Below are 25,166 nucleotides of genomic sequence, written 5' to 3'. Positions count from 1 at the left end.
TCCAGGCTCCGAGCCATCGGCCCAGAGCCCGACGCGGGGCTCGAACTCACGGACCGCGAGATCGTGACCTGGCTGAAGTCGGACGCTTAACCGACTGCGCCACCCAGGCGCCCCGAAGATTTTCTATTCTAACGTGTTTCCAGGATGTTTGCGATTGCTCATTTGAGCACTTTTAGAACAGCAGCTTGACAGTCTTTGATAATTCCAACATTTGTGAAATCTTATCATTGGTGTCTGCTGATTGTGTTTTCTGAGAAAAAACTGAAAATCTCATGGTTCTTTGCATCCTCAGCAATTTTGAATTGTATCCTGGACAATTTGAACATTGCATTATGGATCTTGTTTAAGTCTTACAAAAAATGTTGATATTTTTGTTTTAGCGGTTAGGTCCCTAACCTGGTTAGGGTCAGTCTACAAGGTCTAACCCACCTTCTGTGGTTATAATGCAGGTATAATGCATATAATGGTTATATGGTTCTAATGCAGTTCAGTTTTCAGTGAAGTCCAATGAACTTTCCTGGTTTGGAAAATCTCAAATCCCCCAGTGACCGCTGTGGGAACTGAGCGGTGCTCTACATATAACTGAAGTTCTCCCATCCAACTACTAATTTCCTGATCAGTTGGGATCAGGCATTCAGGGTCGTAGGCTGGTAGACCATAACTTAAATTCTCCAAGTCTTTGATATGCTAATTAGGACCTGATCCAGACATGCAGGGCTCGGGAGTCCGTGAACAATGATACAGACTCAATTTCCTGAGCCCTTCCTTCTCTGCAGTCTCCCCTGCCCTTTTCAGTTCTGCGGGTTCCCCTTTTGGGTCTTCCACCCACTTCCATTCAGGTCCCAGTGGCAGGAGAAAAAAGCCGTGGGGGCTGGCCTCACCCTCTTGGGATCACAGCTCCTCTGATCAAAGAGCAGGTTCCCCTTGTTCAGAGTTTTGGCTCCTACTGATTTCATTACTGACTGTCACCACCGCGGTGTGGGTTTGCCTGGGAGCTGTCGCGTGAGAGAACAGAGAACGAGAAGAAATAGAAAACCAGGGAATGCTCGTGCTTTCCGGGCATTAAGAGCTTCCTATGTCACTCCTCAAACCAGAACTAACAGGCATCTCCTGGAACTGTCTGTGCCCTCGACCTCACTTCCGGTTTCTAGTGCATTAAGCTTAAGAAAGGCATCACCTGGAGCCGTCAGGGATTTTCCCCTGCCTTCTCCCAGCCTTCTCTCAGTCCGGCACTTCCTACTGGAACTGTAGGATCTAGATGTGATGTCATCTCAAGATGTGCCCAAAATTTGAAACCCAGTCATTAATGGCATCAGGCTATTCTCTAAGAAGGGGTGGCTTATTTTATTATGTTAGTTTTGACCCATTTAATGTGACTCCCAAGAGGCTTCTGGTTGGGAAAATCTCAAGAAAGAACAAGAGTTGCTGCCGTGTGGAATGTTACATCTAACCACGTCCCGAGGCCAGCACCTTTTGTACCTTTTCCTGCCCGTGGCTCACACGCTGGTGTGGGCAAATAGAAGCAGGCATTGGCAGTAGTTCAAGCCTTACCTGCCCAAACACCTGTGGACCACGGCCAGAATGACTTCCATGTGTTGGATCTCTAAGTTCCTTTTTGGAAAGGATTCAACTACTCCCTGACATCATCTTGTCTGGTCTGTTACAAACCCTTCGCTGGCTTAACACCCGTGGAACTACACCCGTGTGCCAGGCACTGTGTTGACATGGCAGGTACAGAGACCGAGCCAGCTGGTAGACTCATGAATTCATAGCGCAGCGCACCAGGAACTGACAGGTAATGCGCAGAAGCTAGGAGAAAGCAGTGTGGCTGAATTAAGGGGCCAGCCAGCCGGGCAGCTGCCTGAGGGTGCCAGTCTCTGAGTGACATCGAGCCGCCACCGAGGCAAGTTGGAAACCAGGTGTCAGTGAAGTTCTTCGCACTGAATAACTTACCTAACTGGAGAAATGGAGGTTTGGTGTCGCCCCTACAGAAGACAACAGCGCCCTCAAGTGGACATTTAAAAAACCCACGCACACCTCTGGGTACCAAGCATCTCTTCAAAGAAACAGTGGTGCCCATGTTGAAACCTGCAGGATCGGGCCCATTTCTCCTTCCCAACCTGCTGGTTATCTCAACAGTTGGTTGAAATTTTAAAACCAGAGGATTCAGGGTACGGGGGCTGTTTTCTAAGAATGGAGATGGTTTCTTTTATTATTTTAATTTTGAGCCTTTAATATGTTAGGTTTGGAAGATCACCCAATGAAACTGAAGAGAGGATAAGGGCCACAAGCAAGTGAAGTGCTTTATGTAGAATTAAAACCAAGAAAAATGAAGTCTCAGATATATCGTGAAGGCAACTTGGTAGCTATGGTTACCTCTAATTAGTGAGTACCTTATGCTTTCCAGATCTGAGTGGAGGAAAATGGAAAGGAAAAATAACTTCAAATAAGTAAACATGTTAATTTCCATTGGGTGCATGTATTCTTGCACTTTGAACATAAAGGATGAGATGTAAAAATGTGTTCTCTTCGCCTTCGCCTTCTGTGTCTTCCTTGCATAACGAGGACTCATAAGCCCAGACTGGGGGTCAAGGAAGTCTCCTCGAAGGGAGTGGCACCAGGGTGCAGGACAGGCAGCTTGTGGCAGATTCAGACCTACACAGGAGTCCTAACTGTGGCTGAAGTAGAGTGAGTACATGCAGTATCCGAATGAACTCCTCCTGTTCTGTGCCGGACCCCAGGGAAGGGTTGGATCTGGCTGCGGTCCCCATCAGGAACGCCCGGTTGGAGGGTCCATAATGACTTGGACTTGCACTTGAACGGAGGGAAGTCCCAAGAGAAGGTGATCTGGAGTCCAGTCAGGTGTTCTGAGAGAAGACACGACATAAAAAACATACCCACATTTAAAGGGAGAAGAGAAGTGGGGCAACCGTGCCACCTACTCGAACCATCTCATCCCTACCAGAGCTGAAGCCCCATCTTCTTTGTCTTTTTAAAAAATGTTTATTTATTTATTTTGAGGGGGTGGGGACAGGCGCAGAAAGAGAAGGGAGAGAATTCCAAGCAGGCTTCGTGCTGTCAGTGCAGAGAGAGATCGTGACTTGAGCCGAGATCAAGAGTCGGACGCTTACCTGACTTGAACCATCCAGGCATCCCTGAAGCCCCATCTTCGATCTGACCCAGCCTCCAGCTGAATTCAGGCTGTCGGCAGAGGGGAAGGCTCCTGTCTCTCTGAGGGACTTCTCCACTTCAAAGGAGAAAGATTTCATTTATAATTAATGAACTCACAAAATGGGTTTCCAAGGAACACTAGACACAGCATGCAGATTTAAATTCTTATTCTCTTCCACTGTCCGGAAAAGAATTGTGGGATTGGAATCTGGATAGCACAAACTTTGATCTGTGTGGGAAACCCCTGAAGTTGTTCATTTATTTTTTCACCCTTTCATTCAAAAGCTATTTACTGAGATGACTGTGGTCCGGACACAGAGCTAAGCACCAGAGACATGGCACTAACATCGGGCTTTCACATTCTAGCCAGAGGTGACAAATCGGGTCCAAAGGCAAAGATTTAGGCATCATTTCCCCTTGGACACCTAATGGATACCTCAATCTCAATAAATCCAAACTTGGACTGATGACCTTCCCCTGCCCCAACCTTCTCCAGCTACTGCCTGGACTCCAACTCCGTTGGTGACAACTCCATCCCTCCAGGTGCTCAGGCCAAAATCTCTGCAGTAATCTTTGACTCCTCTTTCCTTCACACTTTTCATTGAAAACATCGACAAATCTACTTGGCAATGAGAAAGAATGAAATCTGGCCGTTTGCAGCAACGTGGATGGAACTGGAGGGTATTCTGCTGAGTGAAATAAGTCAGGCAGAGAAAAATAGATATCATATGTTTTCACTCATGTGGAATTTGAGAAACTTAGCAGAAGACCATGGGGGAGGGGAAGGGGGAAAAAGTTACAGAGAGAGAGAGAGGCAAACCATAAGAGACTCTTAAAGACTGAGAACAAACTGAGGGTGGATGGGGGGTGGGGGAGAGGGGAAAGTGGGTGAGGGGCATCGAGGAGGGCACCTGTTGGGAGGAGCCCTGGGTGTTGTATGGAAACCAGTTTGACAATAAATTATATTTGATAAAAAATAATTTTAAAATGTGACATCTATATATAATGGAATATTATTCAGCCTTAAAAGGGAATGAGGTTTTGACACATGCTACAACATGGATTGACATTGAAGACATCATGCTAAGTGAAATAAGCCAGTCACAAAAGAGCAAATAGTGTATGATTCCACATATGCGAGTAATCCAAGTCGTACAGACAGAAAGTATAATGGTGGTTTTTAGGGACTGGATAGAGTGGAGAATTGGGAATTAGTGTTTAACAGACACAGGATTTTCAGTTGGGAAAGATGAAAAGGGACGGTGTTTATGGCTCTACCACAATGTGAATGTGCTTAATGCCACAGAGCTAACTGTACAGTTAAGAAGGTCAAGTAGTAAATTTTATGTTCAGTATATTTTGCCACATTGAAAATAAATTTTAAAATGTTTAATTAAAAAAAAAAGAAAGAAAGAAAACATCAACAAATCTTGTTGGCGTCACTTCAAAACGCCTGGGTGGTTCAGCCAGCTAAGCTGGCTTAAAAAGCCAGAATGTATTTAGAAGCTGCCCACTTGTTATGACTGCCACTGTCACCACCTTGCTCAGAGCCACGTTACCCCTCACCGGGATTACTGGAACAGCCAGCCAACTGGTATGCCTCTTCTACCCTACGGGTTCTATACAGAAAGACACTAGTGTTTATAAGCAGCTACAGAAACCAGTAACCGAAGGGTTAACCAAACTACTCGAAGCTGCAGCCCAATAAACACAGGTGCAACTCTTTACCCAGACCTTTTTCCTTTGCCTTTAAATATCCCAGACTCTCCTCCTTTGGGGAGGCAGATTTGAGTTTGGTCTTATCTCCTCGCTCGGCTGCCTCTGGAATAAATCCTTTCTTGTGGCGTCCTCCATGTTTCAGTGATTGTTTTTGCTGTGTATGAGAAGTTGGATTCATTTACAAGTCGGGTGACCCAGTCAGGAGCTCTTTGGCCGTAGCTTGTCGGCCCCCAGTTGATAACTGAAGTCCAGTGACTGGTCCAGCCAGCTGCCTAGGCTCTCTGTCCTGGGGACCGTGCCCAGGGCCCCACCCCAACTGGGAGCCACCAATCGCTGGTGCTTAATTGAACCATGGCCAAAAATGGTTTTTGGTTTCACTACGGACAGACGTCTCTTGGTAAGTATTTTGTGTTTGATGACAGGTAAATTCATTTCTCCCTCCCATTCAGCTGCCTCCAAGTAGGGAGTTTGGGTTTTTTAGGCTCTTTTTCTTGCTTAAGAAAAAACTGATTAAGGAGCCCTTTGATTCAGTTGCTGGCTTTTAGGGAGGAACTGGAAACCAGGAAGCCATAGGTTCAGTTGGTGATGCTCCAATTTTTGAGGAGGAACCAATGCTCGTAGAGGTATTCTGGACTTCATTCAGTTTGGTTGTTGCTTCAGCTTCTGGTATCTTTGAATAAAGCTAGCTGTCTTCCAACTGGAAAATAGGAAATGACGATTTATCCCCACATGCTACCCTTTGGGCTGTGTTCTCCAAAATTGTGGTGGTTTTTTTTTTTGTTTTTTCAACACTGCTTGGCCGCAATATTCATTAGGCTCTGGAGGAAAATTACAGATTAATGGATCCATAAATTATAATACCGTCTTACAATTAAACTTGTTTTGTAAAAGGTAGGTATTTGGAGATCGAGTTTTCAAGATTTGGTTTGCATCTTTTTTGTGTATTTCTCCATATACGTTGTAAATGTGAGAGATTTTCTCTACCTCTGGAAGGTATTAAAAGAGCTCTATTTAGTTGGTTTTAAAAAAGCACTTGTAAGAATTAGGCATTCTAATTCAAAGATAGAAACTAATCCAAATGTCTTAAAAGTTCATATGATCTGGGAAAATATTTGCTATGAAAGCTAAATTAAGGTTGGTTTAATTAAAATGGATACGGCTTTAGAATTATCAACATTAGATTTAAAACTTATTCTGTCCATACTTAAAATCAAATAAGTTTATGTTATCTCCATTGTAAAATTTTTCAGAAAAGAGGGGGGGAAGCCCCTTAGAACTTTGTCTAATGCCTTGTGAAGTTTTATAAGTAATCTAAGAACAAATAAACAGATGTAAATAATTTAACATAATTACGACTACTGAATGAGGGGGAACAACTCTATGCAAGGAAAGTGAGACTGGTTTTTGAGAAGGAAAAGTTAGGACAAAATCTGAAAAAAAAAATTGTAGGTTTGGGAGAAAGAAAAAGTAGTTTTGTGAGAAGGGAATCTTTGGAAAGGAATTCTGTGCATGGTCAGGACTAAGATTATGTAGTCTAGTATGTGTAAAAACAAACAAACAAACAAAAAAACAAAACAAAACAAAAAAACCAAAAACGAACAACCAAAACAAAACAAAAAAATTCATTAGGGAGTGATCAGCACCTGGGGAACAGAAGGGAGCGTGAGAGTGATCAGGCAGACGTTGAGAAGTGATAGGATAGCAAGAGAACCCTCAACTGATTCTCCGAAGAGTTCTAAAAGAATCCTCCTAAATTGGGATGAAAGGGTTGGATTTTTATAACGGTCATTGGATGTGGCCACCTGGGAAGAAGGCATGCCCTTGGTAAGGCAGCTGTCTTTAGTCAAGGCAATCCCTGATGGCCTCTGGGAGTTGAGGCTCATTGGCAGCATTCCTACAGCTGAAGGTCTTTGATTCCTGATGGGGATTCTAGTCCACACATCCCAGCACCTGCTCCAAAAACTGAGGTCCATGCAGCCCTCTGGATGTCCTTGTCTTGGTAAATATATCAACATGGGAGACAGGATGAGAAAAGGTGGGACTGCACACATTTTTTTAAAAAAATTCATCCTGCTGGAATGAATAAGTTTTAATATCAGGTGTATGTTGGTATAAGATGTATACCAATCTATTAAAAGGACACTCTTCTTACATAATTGGTCTAACTTGTAAACAAAAGTTTTTCTTTAACCTGCCTAGAAAAACAAAGCTTCAATTAAAAGAGCTACGATTTAGGGGCACCTGGCTGGCTCAGTTGGAAGAGCATCAAACTCGGGGTCTTGAGTTTGAGCTCCACGTTGGGTGTAGAGATTATATAAATAAATGAGTGAACGAATAAATGAACAACTAGAACTAAGTTCTGTTAGCAACTATGTAACCCACTGCATTTGGCTTTAGAATCCCTAACTGCCACCTTGGCTAAATACATAATTGAGTATTAAGCTTTGTCATCTGTAATCTTATTTAGGCATGTGTTTCAACACCTGGTATTTCAGACAAATTTCTCAAAATTCAACTTCTAAACGAAGTCATCTTGACTAATTACACTTGTTTGGTATGTCAAATTACACGGGAAGCATTGCCAAGTAAGGGCTAATAGACCTTTTTAGGTTATATTCTATGGGTGAATGCTAGAACTGTTCGAGCAGTTATATAGAATTCCTAAGGTTTTGATACATCCTATATAATGTCATCACTTATTCTAATTATTGAAATGTGGTCACAGAATTTCCTTGTTAATTGCATCATAATGACAGAGGTCTCTGATACCTAAAGATTCTAAAACCAGAACTTCTGGAACAAATGGAAAAGCTGTATTCAAACAGACTTCTGTTTGACACCTTGCTGGTTCTCTAACGTTTGCTTTTCTAAATCTGAAGCTATGACTTACAGAAATCTGGTAAAATACTCCTTTGAAAACAAATATGAAACATTTCTTTTTCTCCCTATTTGATCCCTCCCAGAATTTAGAAAGTCTAGTGAGTATGATATTCTCATGGCAATCATTTATTTGCGTAAGTTCAATAAGAGTCTGATCTCCTTATGTCCGGACATAATTGGAAACACTGGTTTTAGCATGACTTTGACTAGAATGCCATATTTGAGAGAGATGTGCATAAACTGATATGACCAGACAGTTTTAAGTGATAAGGTTGCCTTTATGGAGCCAATGAAGCCCCTTGGAAAAGAATAAGCCTGGTATCTTGCTTATAGGGTTCCCAGTAGCCTTACCAGGTAAGTAAAGAAGGCCATTTTCTGGCAGGTGCAGGAATCTCAGGATATTTGGGGGACCTCAAGAAGAGGCCACCAGACCTCACTTGTGATACCTGTCTTCTTGAGGTCAAGTATTTGGCTTGGCTTCTTAGCCTCAAGAGGCTGTTAAAAGTTTAATCTGAAATTCCTTATGAAAAGTACCTGCAAAACCGATTAAAAACCAACAACCTGTATGGCCAATCACTATTCTTGCTGTGCTTATGTAAAAAAGCCAAGTTTATTAAAATTAGACTTATTTTACAAACTAATCTGTCTTTGGGAATGAGGGTGGTTTTAGAGTCTAGTTCTGATTAACTGTCCTTGAGTGTTTGTTTACCCGTACAATTGGACTGGACCCCAATTTCCTGAATTCAGGGTATGACTCTTCAAACTACCATTTGCAAGGTTCTCCCATCCTTTTCACTTGGAGTCAATGAGAACTAAAACTGCCTTCTCCAAAGCCCTCCAAACTGAACCTGGACAATGTGATCCAGACTTCAGAGAAAAATTGCTAGAACAGCCCATGCCTGTTGCTGCACTGACCACTCAAAGATCACCAGAGGCACACAGATAATGGAACAAGTTTATTCCAGATATTCAGATTTGCTGTATCTGCCATTAGAAAATCCAGACCTTGAACTGTTCGTAACACAAGCAGTTTTATGGATTAAGGATAACGAAGAGCTGGGGGATGCAGTGGGGACCCATCAGCGCCTGTCCATGGTCAATGACCCCAGAAATCAGACTGTTTGCCTAAAGGAGAAATAACAAAAATCTTGATAATACAGAATGTTGGGTTTCCACCTGGAATTGAAGAGTATTTCTAATGAGTGCAGAAAGTTTTTATCCCTCTAACTCTGATCTTCACTATGGCAAGTTGTTACTAGAATGGTCGTTGTCCCAATTTCCTCAAGAATAAGAAGTGACCAAAAGACAGTGGGGATGGAAACCAGTAACCATAACAGTACTAATCTCCGCTGCCGACCAATAAGCACAGATGCAACTGTTGACCCAGACTTTTTTCATTTGCCTCTAAATATCCCTGACTTCCTCAGGAAGGTGGATTTGAGGCTTGCCCTCTTAGCTCCTTTGGCTGTCTCTCCAATAAACCTTTGTCTTTCTACATGCTTGATGTTTTCGTGTAATTGTCTCTGCACACCAGGCAGATAGACTTTGGTTCATTTATAATACTAAAGTCCTTGTTTCTGAACGGATCATGAGGATGTAGTTGATAATCATCATTTCTTTTATTCACCAAGCTGCCCACATTCCCTGCCAACCAAACAGGCATAGCCACCGGGGATGGTTCAGATCTTCCCCAGGTGAAAACTTGCACTATTTTCACTGAGTAAAGAATTCTGCCCAGCTGAGGACAAAAGAAACATGAAGTAGGTGGTGTAGGAGGAAGGAAGTCCTAATTGCCAACCAGAAACCAGGACTACCACACTGGCTTTTTCAACAGATGGACTATAGAGAATCGAACAGGTGTTGAAGACTGAAAAGGCAAAGGAAACCTGGGATGACATAGTAGCATTAACGGGTAGAAGAGCCCCACCCCTGCAGGACTGGGGGAACAAAGGGAAGAAGTTGGGATTCATTAAATGTAGAAGCTCAGCGTGGTATTGAGGAAGTGGAGCCCAGAGCTCAGAGGAGAGAGCGCTACCTGGCTGTGATCACAGAGCAGTGTGCGTGCGTGCGTGCGTGTGTGTGTGTGTGTGTGAGAGAGAGAGAGAGAGAGAGAGAGCGCGAGCACGGCGAGATGAAGTTTTGGGGAAGGTTCTGGGAATGAGGGAAAAGACTTAACTGGAACCAGCTGCTTCTTCCAGGGTGAAGAAGTGTTGCTAGTTGAAACTTATGGGAAAGGTGCACAAACAGGAAGTGACGAGCCTCACAGTGATGCGCCTGTCAGTGGCACTTGGTGTGGAAATGGTTTGCAGAGTCCCATCCTTAGCCCCATTCATGTATAAAATGGTGAGTTAGGAGCTGAGAAACAATAGCTTAACAACTGACACGTTGACTTTATTCTTTCATATAGGATGTGTTGAATGGCTAACATTGTGATGCATCCACAGGCCCAGTGTCTCAGGACAGGGTCACGATGGAAGATCAGGTCTGCACATACCCTATAGGTCCTACACTTCTCTTTAGAGAAGGCCATGCATTTACTATTTGCGAGAGGGACAGTTGTACTGTGCTAATGGAAGTGTTGTTGCTGATGAGGTGTTTGGTTTGAAGTAAAAGGAAGAAGAGGGGGTGGACAGCCAAGGGGTGGACTGTGGGGGCTATTCAACATTCTTTTGGTCTATTCAGCACCTTTGAACATCCCTCCTCTGTTTGGGAATTCTCTACATCCCCCAAGGAGGAGCCAAAACTTTTTTCCCCCAGCCTCTTTCTGCGGCTGGGGCATGAGCTTGTGAAGCTGGCCTCATCAATCATATACACCATCAGTAGTCTGGACTACAGTGGCTCTCCTGGAGTGGGCCAGTAGCATGATTTGGAAATGTTCCTACCTCCATAGCTTCCAGCCCAGGTTCTCTGTCCTTAGGAGATTCTGTAATCTTCCTATTATTCCTTGCTTAGCCTCTTTTCTCTTTAAACCATCTATGGCAGGTTTCTCTTGTTTGTAACTAAGAGCCTTGGCTGACGCAGATGGTAAGAACATACTGTTTGTTATATAACTCTTAGCTCTAAGTTTGAAATTCTTCATAAAGAAGGATTTTAAAATACAGGTGAGTGAGGATATAATGGATGAAATAAGGTCCCAGGAAAAGGAGGTAGGGGCTGAGATCCATTGAATTGGTGGAGATATGGACCAGAGTCCAGAAGAACCCACCCTCCTTTATAACAGAAGGAGAGCAAAAACAAGGAGTGTGCCTGCAGCAATTTTAAAGGTTTGGTCACAGAAAATCGAGACCATTCCTGTGTGATGAATTTTCTCTATGACAGAGGAATTTTTTAAACTATAATTTATTGTCAAATTGTCTAACATACAGTGTGTAAAGTATGGTTTTGGGGGTAGATTCCCGTGGTTCATTGCTTACATGGAACAGTCAGTGCTCATCCCAACAAGTGCTCTCCTCAATGCCCATCACCCATTTTCCCCTCTCCCCCACACCCCCCAGTCAACCTTCAGTTTGTTCTCTGTATTTAAGAGTATCTTATGGTTTGCCTCCCTCCTTCTGTTTGTAACTATTTTTCCCCTTCCCTTCCCCCATGGTCTTCTGTTAGTTTCTCAAGACCCATGTATGAGTGAAAACATATTGTATTGGTCTTTCTCTGACTTATTTCGTTCAACATAATACCTTCTAGTTTCATCCATGTTGCTGCAAATGGCAGGATTTCATTCTTTCTGACAGCCAAGAAGTATTCCATCGTATACATAAACAACATCTTTATCCATTCATCAGTTGATGAACGTTTAGGCTCTTTCCATAATTTGGCTATTGTTGAAAGCGCTGCTATAAACATTGGGGTGCATGTGCCCCTATGAATCAGCACCTCTGTATCCTTTTCCTAGAAGTGCTATTGCTGGGTCATATTTTTATTTTGGGGGGTTCTGTTTTTAATTTTTTGAGGAACCTCCACACTGTTTTCCAAAGCGGCTGCACCAGTTTGCATTCCCACCAACCGTGCAAGAGGGTTCCCATTTCTCCACATCCTCCCAGCATCTGTTGTTTCCTGAGTTAATTTTAGCCACTCTGACTGGTGTGAGGTGGTATCTCAGTGTGGTTTTGATTGGTCTTTCCTGATGAGTGAGACCTTGAGCATCTTTTCATGTGTATGACAGAGGAAATTTTATTTGTTGAGAGTGAGCCAGAGGTAGAGTAGAAAGTGAGGAGGGGAGAAGGGCAGAAATAGCACCTAAAGAGAATGAGAGAGATAAGTGACAAGGGAAATGTAGAATTGCCTAGCTACTTGGAAGGCCCAGCTGGGGTGGGAGATAATAATTTGGCATCCATGCTCATGGTTTATTTTCTCTACCAGAAGCCAGCAGTCTGATCAGGAAAAAAAGGTGAAGAGTTGAATGATCCAGAATTGGGGTTTTCACTTAGGAACTTGGTTTTGGAATGATGGGGCACAGTCTAGAAGACTGGATAGGAAGAAAAGTAACAAGATGAAGGGTGGGTGGCAAATTAAAGGGGCAGAGGAGCCAGGAGTCTAGATTCTTCTTTAAGGTCCAAGAACACATCAAAAATGGAGTCATGATGAGGCCAGTGGAGATGACGAAGTATAGGAATTGAAGGCCCAGAGCCAAAAGGGCCATCCCCTGGTGGTTGAAGTCACCCAGGCTGACAGCAAGACATAAACTGGAGAAAAAGACTATGAGCTCAGTGTTACACCCTCAAACAATGAGGGGGAATTTCCAGGAAGATGGTCAAGGACAGCCTTGTGGGGAGGGAGGTTGAGGGTCGGGAAGCATGGACTTCAACATGGCAGTGGTTCTAAAAAAAAGGTAATGGGAAAAGAACAATCCAAAGGAAGTAGTAGAGAGCAAGGAGGTCCAGGGCTCTCAGGAATCTGGAGAGTGGGGAATGACAGCCTTTTTCTGAGAGGGTCCTAAGGACCAGGTAGGTTTGGGTCAGGCATGGGGTGAAGGGCTGTTGATGGTGGAAATCAACAATGTGAGGGAGTCTTTTCACTATAGAACTTGTATTCCAGTGAAAAATGGTAGAGAGGGCATGGCTCTGAGGGAGAAGGGAAACCCCTGGGGCCATTCCAAGTCATCACCTTCTCCCCCACTCTGGACAGCTGGCCAAAAGGTATAGCCCAGCTTTGGTGTCTGCCTTCTTCCTGCTCCTCCATACCATGAGAGCGATTTGCTAAGAGCAAAACTAACCATATCAAATATTTAAAGTGTCCTCACTTAGCAATGGGAAATTTAATGAAAAGGTGCCTTTTACCTTAGAAGTCTTCCATACCAGCCCAACTCAAAGAGTGGTCTGTGGGCTGATGCCAGTCCGTAAACAAAATAAGAATGGAAATAGGGAATGAACGGCTAGATGCTTTTGGAGCAATTGATGTTGCCACATTATCTGAGCAGGTTACCAAGAGAGGTGGATCATTTCAGGTGCAGGACTCTCAGGGGGTACCAGCAGCAGACTGGTCACACATAGTGGGACCACAGTGCAACGTGTGTAGATTGTCAACCGCAAGCTAAAAATATATACAAATCTGAGCAAATGTAAGCCTTCATTTACTTTTCTAACAGTATTCAAGTTAATTTTTAATCAAGCTTGAAAAAAATGTATAATTCAATTATTATTCAAGTTCAAGAAGTAAAATTTGGGGCCGCTGGGTGGCTCAGTCAGTTAAGCGGCTGACTCCAGCTCAGGTTATGATTTCATAGTTTGTGAGTTCGAGTCCCATGTCGGTCTCTGTGCTGACAGCTCAGAGCCTGAAGCCCGCTTCAGATTCTGTGTCTCCCTCTCTCTCTCTGCCCCTACCCTGCTTACTGTCTGTCTCTGTCTCTCTCTCTCAAAAATAATAGACATTAAAATAGAAAATCTGTCTCTTCTCTATTAAAAAAAAGTAAAATTTACAGTGCTTATTTTTAGCCAGAATTTAGATTGTAAAATAAGCCCCACTGGAATTATTTGTCAAGAAATTACCTGACAAATCTCCTCTTCCTTTCCTGTCAATATTCCCTCTCTGAGGCTGGTTTCCCTGTGGTGGGTGTTATTAAAATAAAACATGGAAGCATCGTAGATACACCTTATCCCCTGCAAGGAGCATGAATGCCTATCTGAATGAGCTTGGATAAAATAATCCAACTTCTTACCACATTAAAAACTTGGATAAGTGTTCATTCCAAGTGAACATATAAATATTGAATATGTAAAATCACTATAACTGTTTTAGTTACGATTGCAGAATGACGAAGTTGAGTATAAATAGTCCCTAAATTAAGCGTTCTATGTGCACTTTCAGTGAATAACCTGAACTATCTTTGTAACTCTTTTCCTATGTTGTTATTTGTTCTTATAGAGTATATATTTATATATAAATTCTAGGTTGGAAAGTTTCTCTTTAGAAACTGAAAGATGAAATTCATTCTTTTCTAGTAGTGTTGCTGTAGAAAAGTGAGGTCCTATTGTTCCTTTTTTTTTTTTTTTTTTTAAATTCCGGTATCATTAACATAGTATTAGTTTCAGGTGCACAGTATAGTGATTCAACAATTCTATATGTTACTCAGAACTCATCATAGGTGTACTTCTAGTCCTCTTTGCTTATTTCATCCATCATCACCCCCACAGCCCCCCTGATAACCATCAGTTTGTTCTCTATAGTGGAGACTCTGTTTTATGGTTTGTCTCTTATTCTTCTTTTTTCATTTGTTTTGTTTCTTAAATTCCACTTAGGAGTGAAATTATATGGTTTTTGTCTTTCTCTGATTGACTTATTTCACTTAGCATCATACTCTCTAGCTCCATCCAGGTCATTGCAAATGGCAAGCTTTTATTCTTTTTATGGCTCAATAATATTCTGCTACACACACACACACACACACACACACCCCACATTTTTACCCATTCATGGACATCCATTGATGGACACTTGGGCTGCTTCCATAGTTTAGCTACTATAAATAATGCTACAATAATCATAGGAATGCATATATCTCTTTGAATTAGTGTTTTTGTATTTTGGGAGTAAATACCGGTAGTGTGATCAGTGGATCATAGGGTAGTTCTATTTTTAATTTTTTGAGGAACCTCCATACTGTTTTCCACAGTGGCTGCACCAGTTTGCATTCCCACCAACAGTGCGCAAGGGTATCTTTTTCTCCACATCCTCATCAACGCTTGTTGTTGTATTTTTTATTTTAGCCTTTCTGATTGGTATCAGATGATCTCTCATTGTAGATTCGATTTGCATTTCCCTGATGATGAGTGGTAATCAGCATCTTTTCATTTGTTGATTGGCCATCTCTATTTCTTTGGAGGAATGTCTGTTCATGTCTTCTGCTCATTTTTTTAAATGGCTTATTTTGGGTGTATTGAGTTGTATTCTTTATATATTTTGGATATTAACTCTTTATCAGATATGTCATTTGCAAATATCTTCTCCCATTAAGTAGGTTGCCTTTTACTTTTGTTGTTTATTTCCTTTACTGTCCAGAGACTTTATTTTGATGTAGTCCCAATAGGTTATTTTTGCTTTTATTTCCCTTGCCTCAGGAGACATACCTAGAAAAATGTTGCTATGGCCAACATCAGAGAGATTACTGCCTATGGTATCTTCAGGGACTTTTATGGTTTCAGGTCTCACATTCAGGTCTTTAATCCATTTTGAGATTATTTTTGTGTGCTGTGAAAGAAAGTAGTCCAGTTTCAATCTTCTGCATGTTGCTTTCCAGTTTTCCCAACACCCATTTGTTGAAAAGACAGTCCTTTTCTAATTGTATATTCATTCCTCCTTCATCGAAGATTAATTGACCATATAATTGTGGGTGTATTTCTGGGTTTCTGTTCCATTCATCTATATGTCTATTTTTATGCCAGTACCATATGGTTTTAATTACTACCACTTTGTAATATACCTTGAAACATGGAATTGTGATGCCTCCAGCTTTGCTTTGCTTTTTTAAGGTTGCTTCAGCCATCCAAGGTCTTTTGTGGTTCCATACAAATGTTAGGATTGTTTGTTCTAGCTCTGTGAAAAATGGTATTGGTATTTTGATAGGGATTACATGTAGATTTCTTTGGGTAGTACAGACATTAACAATACTTGTTTTAATACATGAGCATGGAATGTCTTTTCATTCCTTTGCATCACCTTGAATTTCATCAATGTTTTTGAGTTTTCAGAGTATAGGTCTTTCACCTCTTTGGTGAGATTTCTTTCTTTTTTTTTTTTTTTAACATTTATTTTTGAGACAGAGAGAGACAGAGCATGAACGGGGGAGGGTCAGAGAGAGGGAGACACAGAATCTGAAACAGGCTCCAGGCTCTGAGCTGTCAGCGCAGAGCCTGACGCGGGGCTCGAACTCACGGACCGTGAGATCATGACCTGAGCCGAAGTCGGCCGCTTAACCGACTGAGCCACCCAGGCACCCCTGGTGAGATTTATTTCTATATTGTTTTTTATGTAATTGTAAATGGGGCTTTATTAATTTCACTTCATGCTGCTTCATTATTAGTGTGTAGAAATGCAACAGATACCTGCACATTGATTTTGAATCCTGTGACTCCACTGAATTCATTTATCCATTCTAGGAGTTTTTTGGGGGGAGTCTTTAGGGTTTTCTCTATATAGTATGTCATTTGCAAATAGCAAGAATTTTACTTCTTAATTATCAATTTCGATGTTTTTTATTTCTTTGTGTTATGTAATTACTGTGGCCAGGACTTCCAGTATTATGTTCAATAAAAATGGTGAGAGTGGACATCCTGTCTTGCTCCTGACTTTAGGGGAAACACTCTTTTTCCCCACTGAGTATAATGTTGGCTGTGGGTTTTTCATATATGGCCCTTATTGTGTTGAGGTAAATTCCCTCTAACCCTATTTTGTTGAGGGTTTTTATCATGAATGGATGTCATACTTCTTCAAATGCTTTTTCTGTATCTATTGAAATGATCATATGGTTATTAACCTTTCTCTTATTGATGTGTTTTGCAAATATTGAATCACCCTTGCATCTCAGGAATAAATCCCACCTGATTATGGTGTATAATTGTTTTTAAAATGTTTATTTTGAAAGAAAGCATGAGACAGGGAGAGCACAAGTGGGAAAGGGGCAGAGAGAGAGAGGGAGGGAGGGAGAGAATCCCAAGCAGGCCCACTTTGGGGCTCAATCTCATAAACCATGAGATCATGACATGAGCCAAAATCAAGAGTCACACACCTAACTGAGCCACCCAGGTGCCCCTGGCACAGATTTTTTTTTTTAATGTATTGCTGGATTTGGTTTGCTAATATTTTGAGTATTTTTGCATCTATTTTACATGAAAGCTATTGGACTGTAGTTCTCTTTTTTGTGTGTCTTTATCTAATTTTGGTATCAGAGTGATACTGGCCTAATAGAATGAGTTTGGAAACTTTCCTTTCTCTTGTATTTTTTGGAATAGTTTGAGAAGAATAGGTATCTAAAATGTTTGGTAGAATTTGCCAGTGAAGCTGTCTGGTCCCAGTCTTTTGTTCACTGGGAGTTTGTTTGTTTGTTTTTTCTTACTGATTCGATTTCATTGCTGGTAATTGGTCTGTTTAAATGTTCTATTTCTTCCTGCTTTAGTTGTGGGAGATTATGTGTTTCTAGGAATTTATGCATTCCTTCTACCCTGTCTGATTTGTTGTCATATAGGTTTTCATCATATTCTGTTTGTATTTCTGTGGTGTTGGTTGTTATTTCTCCTCTTTCATTTTTTATTTTGTTTATTTGGATTCTCTCTCTTTCTTTTTGATGAGTTTTGCTAGAGGTTTATCATTTTGTTGATCTTTTCAGAGAACCAGCTCCTGGTTTCATTGATCTACTGTATTGTTTTTTAGTTTCTATACCCTTTATTTTTGCTCTAATCTTTATTCCCTTTTCCTGGGTTTGGATTTTGTTCTTCTGTATCTAGCTTCTTTTAAGTATAAGGTTAGGTTGTTTACTTGAGATTTTTCTTGCTTCTTGAGTTAGGCCTGTATTGCTATAAACTTCCCTTGGGGCACCTGGGTGGCTCAGTCTATTAAGCATTTGACTTCAGCCTGCAGTTCATGCGTTTGAGACCTGCATTGGGCTCTGTGCTGAAGGCTCAGAGCCTGGAGCGTGCTTCGAATTCTGTGTCTCCCTCTTTTTCTTCCCCTCCCCTGCCTTCCCTCTGTCTGACTCTTTCAAAAGTAAACATTAAAAAAAACCTTCCCTCTTACAACCACTTTTGCTGCATCCCAAAGGTGTCGAACCATTGTGTTTTCACTTTCATTTTTTTCCATGTAATTTTTATTTCTTCTTTGATTTTCCTGGTTGATCCATTCATTGTTTAGTAGCATGTTATTTAACTTCCATGTATTTGTGTGCTTTCCAGATTTTCTTTTTGTGGTTGACTTCTAGTTCATAGCACTTTGATTTTTTTTTTTTTTAATTTGTTGACTTTTTTGTGGTCTAACATGTGATCAATTCCAGAGAATGTTCCATGTGCACTTGAAAATAATGTGTATTCTGTTTTAGGATGGAATGTTCTGAAAATGTCTATTAAATCCATCTGGCCCAGAGTGCTATTCAAAGCCATTGTTAGCTTGATTTTCTGTTTGGATGGTATGTCCATCAATGTAACTGGGGTGTTAAAGTCCCCTACTATTACTGTATTACTATCAATTATTTTATGTTTGTTATTAGCTGTTTTATATATTTGGGTGCTTCCATGTTGGGTGAATAAATATTTACAATTGTAATATCCTCTTGTTGGATTGTTCCCTTGATGATTATATAGTATCTTTCTTGTCTGTTGTTACAGTCTTTGTTTTAAAGCCTATCTTGTCTGATGTAAGTATTGCTACCTCAGCTTTCATTTGACATCAATTTGCACGATAAGTTCTTCTCCATTCCCTCATTTTCTTTTTTTTTTTTAAGTTTATTTATTTTGAAAGAGAGCCCAAGTGGGGGAGGGGCGCAGAGACACACAGAGAGAGAGAGAGAGAGAGAGAGAGAGAGAGAGAGAGAGAGAGAGAGAGAGAGAGAGAGAGATATGGAGGATAGAGAGAATCCCAAGCAGGCTCTGCACCAGCAGCACAGAGCCTAATGTGGGGCTTGAACTCAGAAGAGATCATGACCTGAGCTGAAATCAAGAGTCAGATGCTCAACCGACTGAGCCACCCAGGCACCTACCATCCCTCCGCTTTCAATCTGCAGGTGACTTTTGGTTTGAAATGAGTCTCTTGTAGGCAGCATATAGATGGGTCTTGTTTTTTAAATCTATTTGGTCACCCTGTGTCTTTTGATTGGAGCATTCAGTCCATTTACGTTCAAAGCAATTATTTACACATTTCTTGCCATTTTGTTACTATGTTGTTGGCTTTCTTTAGTGATATATTTGGATTCTTTTTATTCCTTGCATATCTATTACATATTTGTGGTTACCATTAAGCTTGTATATAACCTCTTATGCAATAGCACTCTATTAAGTTGATGGTTACTTAAGTTTAAACCCATTTTTACTCCTCCCCCTACCCCATGTTTTTGATATATGGTGTCATATTTCATATCCTTCTATTTTATGAATCCCTTGATTGTTTTTTATAGAAATATTTATTTTTAACTGTTTTTGTGATTGTGTGTGTGTGTGTGTGTGTGTGTGTGTGTGTGTGTGTGTGTGTGTTTTACTTTTCATGCTCTCACTTAAGGTTTTTCCTTTCTACCGAGTCCCCTTTAATATTTTTTGTAGGGCTAGTTTAGTGTTCATGAACTCCTTTAGTTTTTGTTTGTCTGAGAAACTCTCTATCCCTCCTTCTATTCTGAATGATAGCCTTGCTGGATAGAGTATTATTGGCTCTATTGGCTGAAGATTTTTCCCTTTCAGCACTTTGAATATATCATGCCATTCCCTTCTGGCCATCAGAGTTTCTGCTGAAAATTTCCCAGATAACCTGATGGAGTTTCCATTATATATAACTGTCTTCTTTTCTCTTGCTGCTTTAAAATTTTTATCACTACTTTTTATCATTTTAATTACAATATGTTTTGGTGTGGACCTCCTTGGGTTGAATTGGGGTGGGGGGGAGGGGATCTCTGTGCCTCTTGGATCTGGATATCAGTTTCCTTCCCCGATTAGGCAAATTTTCAGCTATTATTTCTTCAAATAAAAGTTCCCTCCCCATCTCTCTTCTCCTGAAATCTCTATAATGCAAATGTTGCTATGCTTGAAGGAGTCACTGAGTTCCCTAAGACTGTTCTCAATTTGCATAATTTTCTTTCCTCTCCTTTGCTCAGCTTGGTTACTTTCCATTCTGCTTCTTCTAGCCTACTGTTTATACCAAGTGTATTTTTAATTTCATTTACTGTGTTTTTGATCTCTGGTTCTGTTTTTAAAAAAAATTTAATGTTTATTTTTGAGAGAGAGAGAGACAGAATGCCAAGTGGGGGAGGGGCAGAGAAAGAGGGAGACATAGAATCTGAAACAGGCTCCAGGCTCCAAGCTGTCAGCACACAGCCTGATGCAGAGCTCGAACTCATGTACCGTGAGATCATGACCTGAGCCGAAGTTGGACACTTAACCAGCTGAGCCACTCAGATGCCCCTGGTTGGTTCTCTTTTTTATCTCTGTGTTAGAGTTTCACTGATGTCCTTAACTCTTGTCTCAAGTCCGGTGAGTGTCTTTATGATCATTACTTTAAATTCTCTACCAGGCATATTATTTATATCTGTTTTGCTTTGGTCTCTTGCTGTGGTTTGGTCCTGTTCTTTCAACTGGGAAATATTTTTGTCTCCCCATTTTGTCTGACCTTCTGTTTCTGTGTGTTAGGGAAGTCAGCAGTGTCTCTTGTCCATAGTGAGAAAAGCTTTATGAAGAAGAGGTCCTGTAGTGCCCTGAAGAGCAACGTCTCCTATTCCTCAAGGTCTGGTGTTTCAGGGAGTGTCTCCTATGTGTGTTGCGTGTGCTCTGCTGTTGAGTCTTGGCCTTATTCCTTCAGTCCAGTTGTCTGAAGAGGCTCTCTTTGCCTAATGTGGTATGTTTGGTCCCCCGCAGGGGTGGCGCATATTTTAACAAGGTGGGCAGTGGTCTGCTTGCGAAATGAGACCTTACTGATGCCAGAACTGAAGCTCCTGCAAAATGAACAAGTCAGGAGGTGTGGTGTTGGCAGCGTTTGCACTGATCTTCTGGGGGAGGAGCCTGCAGGGCTGGGACCAAAGGGAGCATGACTGGGAAGGGCAGATCCACCAAAGCACAGGGGGGCAGGGCTTGATGTAAGCAAGTTAGATAGCCAGTGTGGGTGCTGGTTCCTACAGATGGCTGTTGTTTATGCTGGGGTTGGAAGAGGGAAATGGTGTCTTCAAGCTCTTTTGTTCCTGGAGAGGCCTTCTCATGATCTTTGTCTCTTGTAGGCACACTGTGAGATGAGAAAATCCTCTCCCTCCCATCTGCCTCTGGTGTGTTTCAAACTGCTGGTTCTACACTATATCTCTGTGGGCTGTTGGTCATGCTGTCTGTTTAAGGGTGAAGCTTCCACTTCCAAATTTCCTCTGGGACCTTGCGGATCCAAGCCCATCCATTTTTAAAACTCTACAGTTAGCCACCCAGGGGCACCTGGATGGCTTAGTCGGTTGAGCATCCGACCTGATGAGCATCATCATCAGGTCATGATCTCGCGGTTCATGAGTTCGAGCTCCACATCGGGCTCTGTGCTGACAGTTCGGAGCCTGGAGCCTGCTTCAGATTCTGTGTCCCCCTCTTTCTCTGCCCCACCCCTGCTTGTACTCTGTCTCTGTCTTTCAAAAATGAATAAACATTTTAAAAAATTAAAAAAAAAAAACTCCAGGCTTTAAGTCCAGCTGGTCGTAAGAACTATGAAATTCATCCCCTCTCACTTTCAAAGGCAAGTATTACAGGGATTCATCCTCCCTGTTCATGGGCTCCTCTGCATGAAAGTCTATTTCCAACACTTCTCTGCACCACCAGCTCCCTCACCACCACAGATGGTCAAGGTCTGTTTCACTCCCAGACCCCATCCTCATCCTTCCTACCTACTTCATTATGGCCTTTTCTTTGCCTTTAGTTGTGGAGTTTGTTCTGCTAGTCTTTGGGCCATTTTCTGGGTTATTTACAATGATATGATGACTGTTATCTAGTTGTATCCATGGGTCAGGGTAAACTTAGGGTCCTCCTACTCAGCCATCTTCCCAGCTGACCATAATGACTTTTATTTCTTTTTCTTGTCTGATTGCTGTGGCTAGGACTTCCAGTACTATGTTGAATAAAAATGGTGAGAGAGGTCATCCTTTTCTTGTTCCTGACTGTAGGGGAAAAGCTCTCAGTTTTTCACCATTGAGGATATTAGCTGTGTGCTTTTCTTTTTTTTTTTTTTTTTTTTTTTTTTTTTTAATTTTTTTTTTCAACATTTTTATTTATTTTTGGGACAGAGAGAGACAGAGCATGAACGGGGGAGGGGCAGAGAGAGAGGGAGACACAGAATCGGAAACAGGCTCCAGGCTCCGAGCCATCAGCCCAGAGCCTGACGCGGGGCTCGAACTCACGGACCGCGAGATCGTGACCTGGCTGAAGTCGGACGCTTAACCGACTGCGCCACCCAGGCGCCCCCTTTTTTTTTTTTTTTTAATTTTTTTTTTTTTTTTTGCTGTGTGCTTTTCATATATGGCTTTTATTATGTTGAAGTATGCTCCCTCTGAACCTACTTTGTTGAGGGTTTTTATCATGAATGGATGTTGTACTATATGTCAGATGCTTTTTCTGCACCTATTGAAATGATCATATGGGGGTGCCTGGGTTGCTCAATCGGTTAAGCATCTGACTTCAGCTCAAGTCATGATCTCATAGTTTGTGGGTTCGAGCCCCATGCTGGGCTCTGTGCTAACAGCTCAGAGCCTGGAACCTGCTTCAGATTCTGTGTCTCCCTCTCTCTCTGCTCTTACCCTGCTCATACTCTGTCGCTCTGTCTCTCTCTCACAAAAAGAAAATAAACATTAAACATTTTTTTGGAATGTTATATGGTTTTTATCTTTTCTCTTGCTGATCTATTATGTTGATTAATCTATGATTATCAGGGTTTTCTTGCATCCCAGGAATAAACCCACTTGATCATGGTGAATTATTTTTTTAATGTACGATTGGATTAGGCTTGCTAATATTTGTTGAAGATTTCTGCATCTATGTTCATCAAAGATATTGGCCTGTCATTTTCATTTTGTAGTGGTCCTTATCTAGTTTAGGTATCAGGGTAATGCTGGCTTCATAGAATGAATTTGGAAGCTTTCCTTCCTCTTGTATTTTTTGAAATAATTTGAGAATAGGTATTAATTCGTCTTTAAATGTTTGGTAGAATTTGCCTGTGAAGCTGTCCAGTCCTGGATTTCTGTTTGCTTGTAGTTGTTTTGTTTTTGTTTTTGTTTTTGTTTTAATTACTGATAGAATTTAATTGCTTGTGATTGGTCTGTTCAAATTTTCTATTTCTTACTCAGTTTTGGGAAATTATGTTTCTAGGAGTTTATCCATTTCTTCCACGTTTTCCAGTTTAGTGGCATATAATTTTCATATCATTATTTTATAATCCTATGTATTTCTGTGGTGTCAATTGTTTATCTTTCTGATTTTGACTCTTTTTTTGTTTGTTATGATGAGTCTGGCTAAAGATTTATCAATTTTGTTGATCTTTTCAAAGAACAGCTCATTTTTGTTGATCTGTTCTATCATATTTTTAGTTTCTATATCATTTATTTCTGCTCTAATTGTTATTACTTCCTTCTTTCTACTAGTTTGAGGTTTTGTCTTTTAGCTCTTTTATGTGTAAAGTTAGGTTTTTTTGAGATTTTTTTCTTCTTGAAGTAGGCCTGTATTGCTATAAACTTTCCCCTTTGAACCACCTTTGCTGCATCTCAAAGATTTCAGACTGTTGTGATTTAATTTTCATTCATCTCTATGTATTTTTTTATTGTTTGATTTCTTGGTTGACCTATTCATTGTTTAGTAGCATGTTGTTTAACTTCCATATATTTGTGCATTTTCCAGATTTTTTATTGTGGTTGAATACTAGTTTTATAGCATTGTAGTCAGAAAAGATGTATGGTATGACTTAAATAATTTTGAATTTGTTGCAACTTGTTTTGTGGCCACATTTTAGGTATATGGTGTTATACTTTACATCCTTTTATTTTGTGAATGCTTTGACTGATTTTTATAGTTAATTTTATGACTTTTGTGCTTCCTACTTTTCTTACATGGGGGGCGAAGAGTAAAGAATGGGTTCAAACTTAACCATCAGCTTAATATATACTGCTACATGCATAAGATGTCATATACAAACCGGATAACCACAAATCAAAAACCAGTAATAGCTATAAAATTGGATTCCTTTTTTTTTTTTTATTTTTTTGCTTATCACTAAAGAAAGCCAGCAAATTGTGAGAGAAAAGAACAAGAAAGGGAACAGAGAAGAACAGCAAAAACAACCATAAAACAACAAAGGGAAAATAAGTACATTCCTATCAATAACTACTTTGAATGTAAACAGACTAAGTACTCTAATCACAAGACATAGGGTGACAGAGTGGATTTAAAAAAAAAAAAAAAAAAGGCCCATCTATATGCTGCCTACAAGACTCTCATTACAGACATAAAGACACATGCTTTTCCTTCCCTTCGCTTTCAGTCTGCATTTATCATGCAAATAGAAGTGAAAAGAAAGCCAGGGTAGCAATACTTATATTGGACAGAATAGACTTTAAAACAAAGACTGTAACAACAGACAAAGAAGGACACTATGTAATAATCAGGAGAACAGTCCAACAAGAGGATGTAACAATTCTAAATATTTATGCACCCAACATGAGAGCACCCAAGTACATAAAGCAGCTATTAACAAGTGTATTGAAACATATAGGAAGTAATCAATAGTAAGACAATAATAGTAGAAAACTTTAACACCCCAATTACATTAATGGATAGATCACCCAAACAAAACTCAACAAGGAAATGGTGGCTTTGAATGACATTTTGAACTATGTAGATATAACTTATATTCAAAACATTACATCCTGAAACAATAGAATACACATTCTTTTCAACTGCATGTGGAACATTCTCCAGAATTGAGCACATACTAGGTCACGTAGGCTGCATGGTCTTTTCTTTCCACTGAAAAAGTTCCCTTTAACAGTTCTTATAGAGCTGGTTCAATTGTCATGAATTCCTTTAACTTTTGTCTGGGAGGTTCTTTATCCTATTCTGAATGATAACCTTGCTAGATAGAGTATTCTTGGTTGCAGGGCTTTTTTTTTTTTTTTTTTTTTTTTTTTTTTTTTTCCTCTCGCTCAAATATATCCTTTAAATATATCATGCCACTTCCTTCTCGCCAGCAAAGTTTCTGCTGAAAAATCC

At 40.7% G+C, this 25,166-nt stretch overlaps 1 long non-coding RNA gene across 1 annotated transcript in view; it reads right to left on the bottom strand.

The window, feature by feature from the left end:
* Window positions 1-2,459: 2,459 nt before the first annotated feature.
* The window catches only part of LOC131511656 (uncharacterized), a 32,986-nt gene continuing 10,279 nt past the window's right edge, over window positions 2,460-25,166 (bottom strand). Inside the window, exon 2 of the long non-coding RNA XR_009261643.1 lies at window positions 2,460-2,867. This is a non-coding gene — a long non-coding RNA (uncharacterized LOC131511656). The remainder of the gene's footprint in view (window positions 2,868-25,166) is intronic.

This window comes from Neofelis nebulosa, chromosome 5 (genome assembly GCF_028018385.1).
Source record: "Neofelis nebulosa isolate mNeoNeb1 chromosome 5, mNeoNeb1.pri, whole genome shotgun sequence".
In the NCBI taxonomy this organism is placed as follows: Eukaryota; Metazoa; Chordata; class Mammalia; order Carnivora; family Felidae; genus Neofelis; species Neofelis nebulosa.
This window is presented reverse-complemented; position numbering and strand designations above follow the sequence as displayed.